This window comes from Geospiza fortis, unplaced genomic scaffold, assembly GCF_000277835.1.
Source record: "Geospiza fortis unplaced genomic scaffold, GeoFor_1.0 scaffold275, whole genome shotgun sequence".
In the NCBI taxonomy this organism is placed as follows: Eukaryota; Metazoa; Chordata; class Aves; order Passeriformes; family Thraupidae; genus Geospiza; species Geospiza fortis.
In genome coordinates this window covers 1,275,667-1,282,920 of record NW_005054341.1, presented here as the reverse complement: position 1 = coordinate 1,282,920, position 7,254 = coordinate 1,275,667, and positions in this window count along the sequence as shown.

The following is a 7,254-nucleotide window of genomic DNA, read 5'->3' as shown; positions in this document are numbered from 1 at the left end:
CTGTTGATTTTTGCTATTTTCTCATATCTAAAACATCTGGGATTTTTTTTGGTTTGTTTTATCAGTGTTGTAAGGCATGAAGGAGAACAGAGAAACACTACTTGATTAGGTTTCTTGGAAATCTGGACTTGGGTCTCAGCTTATCTAAGACTTGTTATAAGATCATGGTCTCTCGGGGCACTGATAATCCTTGCTCTGAGCATGCTTCCTTTGTGTCACTGAGACTGTAACAAACACTGCAAACTGCTGAAAATGTGTGTGTGCAGAAGGAGGCTGCACTCCTGCTTGAATCCCTGGTGTATTACAAGTGTAGAAATCCCTTAATGTGTTCTTGGTACTGTAAAAGCAAATAACTTTTATTATTCTGCCTTTTCTGAAATAAATAAAAATATACTTTCTTTAATTGGCATCTACATTCAGATGGATTTTATAAGCAGACAGCCTGCAGGTAGCTGATCTGAGATTTCACTGTGGCAACACTGGTGGGGAAATGTTCATTCGAATGAGCACCTGTGCCAAGCATTCCTTGTGACTGCTGCAAATCTCATTGTGTAGAGAAGTCAAGAGGTGTTTTTTATTATAGCCTGTGATGTTCACTCAGCTTTGTTTTGCTCCAAGTTCTTTAGCTGCTGGCTGCTCTGAAACCTAAGGTTTCCTTACAATAATTGCTTTTCCTTATTTGAAATTATATGTCGTGACCTTTTATGTGTTTACAAGACTACTGGGAAAATGAATGTTGAAACTTAAATTCATCATGAGCCGTTTCGTCAAAACCGTTGCATAATCTCAGCAAAAAGATAATTGCAAGATCATTTATTTGCTTTCAGAGTGCCTTTCTGAACGGGCACCAAAGCTCATGGAATGACTTCAACCAAAGTATGACTGGGGCCTTTCAGTTTAACCTATTGGTCTTTTCCTTCTCACTTTTCCTGGAACAAGAGGACTTTTGGGTATTGTGGAGCTGAATGTCTGATACAAGATGTGAGTAAGGCAACCAGCACTTTGCAGTGATCTTGCAGTGCTGTGGAATAGAGACAGTGGCTGTTTCTCCCTCTCCTCCTCCTGGCTGTGTTTTGCTGAGAAACATCAAGATGTGGCCTTATAAAAGGCATTTTTTCTCCCCTGTTGAACTCCTCCCTTTCCCTGGCAGTGTCTCCATGTCTCCTGGTTGGTAAATGATGTTTCTGATTGCTCAGCAGGCATCCTGTTAGAGCAGATTGCTTAACAGTGAGTGCTTTTCCTCGCCACACAGGGACAGGACCAGCAGCAGAGCCATTCCTGAGCCTGCATCCCAGGCTTTGTAGCGCTCACCTAAAATCCTAGAAAACGCTTCATTCCTGGTGAAGGGTGCTCTGTTTTTCATCAAGAAAACGCACTGCATGTTGGAAAATGCTCATTTTGGATATTAATAAGAGCATCAGAGTTTGGCTGGGCCCTAATAGCTTTTGGCTTATTATTCAGCTTTGTGATGATGGAGGACACTGCTGTGCTTAGGCACTGGGAGCTGGGCTGGGACAGCTCACAGGTTGTAGGAGGCCGAGTCCTTTCTTCCATTCCATGTGGTGTCAGTGACCTGAGCTTTATTCAGCTTAGCAATATTAAAAACTCTTCAGCTTCTCTGAAAAATAACCGGGAATTTAGTTTTGGGTTTGGTTTTTTTTTTTTGCCATTAAGAGTTTCAACTGACTACAGGAGATGTGGCTTGAAGACCTGCATCACAAGAAAATTGTTCCAAGTTTTAGAAGCACAGCTGAAAGCAAGTGTTTGCAGCTACGTAAATGGTGTCCTATTGCTTTCTGACTAATGTTTTGTCAGTTGTGGAATTTCACCCTTCACAACTGCAGGTTCTGTAAAATAGCCAGAATTGTAATGAAAGTCTGATTCATGAGAGGCTATTATAAGAATATTTCTGAAATGAGCTTAGAGAAAAGTGTCAGTGGGAAAGGCATAAAGTTTCAAGTGGCCTCCTTCAAGAGAAGGTATGCCATCAAAATCTTTTTGTATTAATTTAGGATTATCATGAGATAAAATGGCAATTGGAATGTGTAAAAATTGAAAATATATCAAGTTTCCCATGCAAAAAAAGAAACACAAATTTTCTCCCTAAATTTTTAGCATCTGAATGAATTGCAAACACTTTTTCTCTAAATGCTTAATGGAAATGAAATATTCTTGCTGGTGTACAGACCCTTAATTTTTAGGGTACTCAAACCAAGCCCTGGTGATCTCCAGAGTCCAGGGTATGTGTGTGCTGGCCTCTTTGCCTTTAGGAATGAAATGGGCAAAAACCATCTAGAAGGACCTGAAAGATGAATTCATTTGAGTTTAAGGAAAGAGAATTGGGCCAGATCTACAGCACTTTTTCAGACTCATAATCTCCCATCTTTCTAAAGACAATCCACCCTGCCACCAGCTTTAATATATATATTTTTTAACTGTACCAAACTTGTAAGCTAGGCTGAAATGAATTAGCTGCCACGGGACATGACTCCACCATGGTAATGGGAAATAGAGCTGGGAGAAGTTAGTTAAATATTGCTCTGTCACAGCAATACATGCAAAAGTTTTGTGGGAATTAGAGCTGGGAGTCCAGAGCCAGTGTGTGCTGATTCGTTGTGTGCATGCTGGGCACACACGTAATTTAGAAGCATCTTTGTGCCTCTGAAGGATACCATGAGATTTCTGTAATTTTCAGACCCTGCAAGAAAAGCACAAACCAGCATTCTTCTCCTTGCACGGAGCACAGAGGTGCCATTCATGCAGCAGCCACCTCATTCAGAGCACAGTTCCTGCTCTACAAAAGGGCTGGCGATTTTCAAGGCAATTGCTGCCTTGCAGCCCATTGGATATTTTTGTCTTTCAGTTCATCCAGGCTCAGCTTGGATATAAATTAAAGCAGGTGAGAGAGCCTGCTTGCTTTTGGGAGGGCTCTAATCTGTGCAGCTGGGACAGAAGTTAAGAGCTGGAAGAGAACAGAAAAAGACAAAGGTGCTTATATTACTGGGATAAACAAATGCACAGCTTTGGAGTCAGGGGCAGTTTGCCCCTCGTGTGATTTAACAAACCTGGTAGGCCGTGAAATCTTTCATAATTAATGTCAGCACTCTTAAATGTGCTGTATGTTTTATGGACTGGTTTTAACAATCTGTAAAAAAAAAAAAAATCATGCTGTAAATTGAACAGGGAAGCAAGAACAGATCCCAGTACCTAAAAGGTGAATTAACACTTCCTAGGGAAGGCATTAGCTGACTTTTTAACTTGTCATTTTAACTGTTGAAAATGGCAGTAATTTTGGGGTCTTCTGGAAGTAGTTTGGGGTTTTTTAGCAGAGGTTAAGTGGGCAGGGAGTGTCAGGGCTCGCTGGGGGACATGGAGAGGGGCCCTTGGGCTGGAGCAGCATCAGGGAAAGGTCTCTCAAACCAGGGCCCATCCCAGTGAGAGAGCAGGGTAAGAGGTCTCGTGGGTGAGGAACTCTGCCAGCAGCACCTGCTGTCCAAACCATCCAGGGCTCATTCTTTTTCCCTCAGGGTGTTTTCTGCGGGCTTGTGGACTGTTTCTGGTGATGTGGAGTTCCACAGGTGCCAGCTGTGCCTCAGGTCAAAATCCATCCAAAATAAAACCTGGTTCCAGTCAGTGTAGCAGTGACCCAGCCACTTCCTTTACACAAAGACACTGTTTGTCATAATTTCCATCACACTGCATTAATCTTTATTCTCCCAGTATTATACCAACATTTGTGAGGGGAAAATGAAGATGATTTCAACAGGAAATGGACTCTTGTACAAGATTCCCCTCCCCTTCCAGTTTCTGTGTAGCAGCTGCTGTTGCCAGGCTGCCTTTGTTGCTATGGTGGTGGTTTGTGCGCCACAATTTTATATTCACTCTTCAGGAGTTGCCTGATTGAGTGGCTGTGCCACTTCAAAGTTCTCTCCTGAAGATGAGGTCTGTGTCTGGCTGCTGGTCTGTGTGTGGCACCTGGTGAAGGGAGCAGATTAAACATCAGCACATTCCTGTGGCCCTCAGCTTGCAGGAGAATGGGCAGATTGGCTCTCTCAGTCAGTGAGCGACTTGGGCATTTCTCAGCACACAGGGCAGCTTCAGCACACCTCGTGGCACTCCTTGGTCAGGTGGGAGCTCTGCTGTCTGCATGATGTGAAGTAGCTTCTTACCAGAAGGACTGAGCTTTCTTCAGAGAGGTTTCTCTATTGCTTTTCCAGAGTTGTTCCACGGAACTTAATGATCCTGCTCTCGCTGATAATTGGAGTATAATTTGACCCAATTTTAAATGCAGTTAGGATGATAAACTCAGCTTCACCAGAAGTATAGCTTTAATCCCAAATCCTGCAACCACTTAGGTTTAACTCAGAATGCTCAGTGCACCACTGCAGGAAAGCATTTGCAAGGCTGAGGCCTCTGCTTCTCTTCAGAATCCAGAAAAACACCAATGAACTCAGGATAGCCAGTGAAATAGAGATTTAATATATATTTCTCTGAACCCAAATTTAAAACAGTAAATTTAGGTTTTAGTGCATTTCTCACATCACTTCACAGAGTCTTTCTGTGTAGCTTTTGCCATGTCTTCATTAGACCTGCCCTTGGTCAAAGCCATCTGTTATTTAAATCAATTATTGCTCCTTTCCTGATTTGTTTACACACACATCCAGATGTGTATCTAAAACATTGTGTAGTCAGTTATGCCCCTGGAAATGAAATATTGGTACCTAAGTCCCTTGCATAAAAAATAATGCTTTGTGGGTATATTGCATTCCAATAACTTGTATTATCCATGCAAGGCAATCCCTTGACTGTCTAGGCTGGGATTTCTGAACCTAGACAAATGAAAAATATCCTGAAATAGTTTTTGCAGCAACATGAGAGCAGTATCCCATCTGATCTGTATGATTTGGAATAACCACTTGAAAAAGTCTATTGCTGAGTGGGGTTTTTTTTAACACCACATCTTTCCTTCACTCTTGGAACTGGAAGGGGCTGAGTGAAGAAGAACTAGAAGAGAAGCATTTAGATGTTTAACTGGGGCTGTGCAGGAAGGTGTCTGGCTCCTCTGTTGTGAGGCTTGGTCCCATCACTTGAGGACAAGATCTTTGTACTCTTTCTGGGTGTAACAATCCTGCTGAGTGCAGCTGGTTTCCAGGCCGCTGATCCCAAGCTTTGTGGAGAAGGAGCTAGATTGAGACATGCTCTGAATTTGTGTCTGCAGTGTGTACTAGGCACCAAGAAATGTGCTCCTTGCTGCAGCAGATGCCAGTGAAGCAATAGCAGTAACACATGAGCCAGCTATCTGGGTTAAACTAAAATTCCCACTGACTTCACAGAGCCCAGGCTGAATCATAGGCACTTTGCAGAGCTGTTGTTTAACAGGCTCAGGCATAATGCCATTTCCTTTGGTGCTGCTTCTTCTTTTGATGGAAAATTCCTTAGATACCTGCCATATGAAAGGTGTGTTTATCTTCAGGCAAATACTATCAGATTAAAATACTCAAGTCTGAAAAACCCAGAATTGCTCCAGACAAAACTTCCCATCTGTAATGCCAGGCAGCAATATCAGAGCCTATCCTAATCCACAGGCTCACTTCTTCCATGTTCACAGCAATGGCTGCTGGGAGCCTCTGGCATCATCAGGAATCCTCAGGTATCATAAATTGTGATTTGTTTTTCCCTAACAAAGACTGTAAATGAGTCCAGGCCAAGTGAAAGTGGATCTGTGGGTTTGTTAAGAGCTGCCACGGAAGTGCCACCATCCCTGGCAGGTTTACATCTTCCCAAGGTCTGATTTCAGCAGGCTGCTGGGAATGCAAGAGCTTAAGGGATCCTGAGTAAGTACTGTAGCACCAGTACTCTCTGCTGTTCTTGTCGGGGGATTTTAGCAGCACTTTCATTCTTTTGTATGCTATACGGAATGAGATGAAAAGGCAGTTGTGAAAATGGCCCTGAAAATTTCTCCCTTTTCCCCCATCACGGAGCAAGCCCATCCAAAGGCAGAATTGGTTATTTGTGCTTTAAGTCATGGCAAATGGCTGGGAATTACAGCACAGCAGGCAGAGAGCAGGCTCTCATCCTGACTGAAGTGACACCCACGTTTGCAGGGAAGGTTTATAAGAACAAAAAATAGATCCAGTGGGTTAATTGGCCTTGAAATGCATCCGCTGCATGCGCAGGCTATGGTGAAAGAGCAGGTTCACATCCCACTAAAGGCAACCAAAAACCTTTCATTGAAGGGGGAGAATCTGGAAAAGGCCCAGAGCAAAAGCTTCAGTGACTCTTTGGAGTAAGAGCAAATCAGCAGTCCAATATGCCAGTTTTGTGGCTTTTTAATTAAAAAACCAGAACCAACATCTCCGCACTCAGATTGAAGAAAAAATACTTAGTACTCTTTTGAAATCTCATTCCTCCAAACCAAGTTAAAAATACGTTCTGAGACATTTTTTTTTTCTGTGCAATTTGCTTTGTCTATAGCAGAAGTTTGGCCTGGTGCCCCTAAATCCCGAGGGTCAGTTGGAAACCCCTACAGAGAAATTCGAAATCTCATGTGCTGTGTTATCTGATGTTTTATATCTATGTACAGGGGCTCTCACCAAGAGAAGGTCATTGGTGGAGCACTTTGTTCTTCAAAATCATTTTCCTTAAAACCTCTGGATTCAGGATTTTGCTGGGTGAGAGGATGCTTTTCCATCTTTATCCCTTCTGAGTTGAGTATCCCTAAAACTGAATTAAGGTCACATTCCTTTGTTCTGAGGAAGCCTCTTAATCTTAAGAGATCAAAAAGCTGTGGTAAAGCACTTTCTGTGTATTTAAAGCACGAAGCTTTGGGAATTGTTTGCGCCACTCTTTCAATTAAAAGTTGTTCCTCTTTTGGCATCACTGTGCGGGCTCAGCGCTGTCCCTCTGCTTTTGCCACAGCTGTTCCCTCAAAGCTGAGAAGTTTCACTCAACAGGAGGAACAACTTCTGTGTTGAAGGCGGCAGAACAGCTGCCTAGGGAGGCTGTGGGGTCTCCCTGTCTGGAGACATCCGAAACCCACCTTGGACACATTTCTGTGTCACCTGCCTCGGGAGGGGATGCTGGGCTGGGTGACCTCCAGAGGTCCATGGTGAGATTCAGCGCTGCTGGCCGCCTCTCCCAGCGGGACAAGACGCACGGACAGTCACTCTTGCTTCCTTGCTGGGCATTTCGGAGCGGTGCTGGAGCCTCACGAGTGCTTCCCGGGGGGGAAGCGGGTGCTTCTCCCATTCCCAG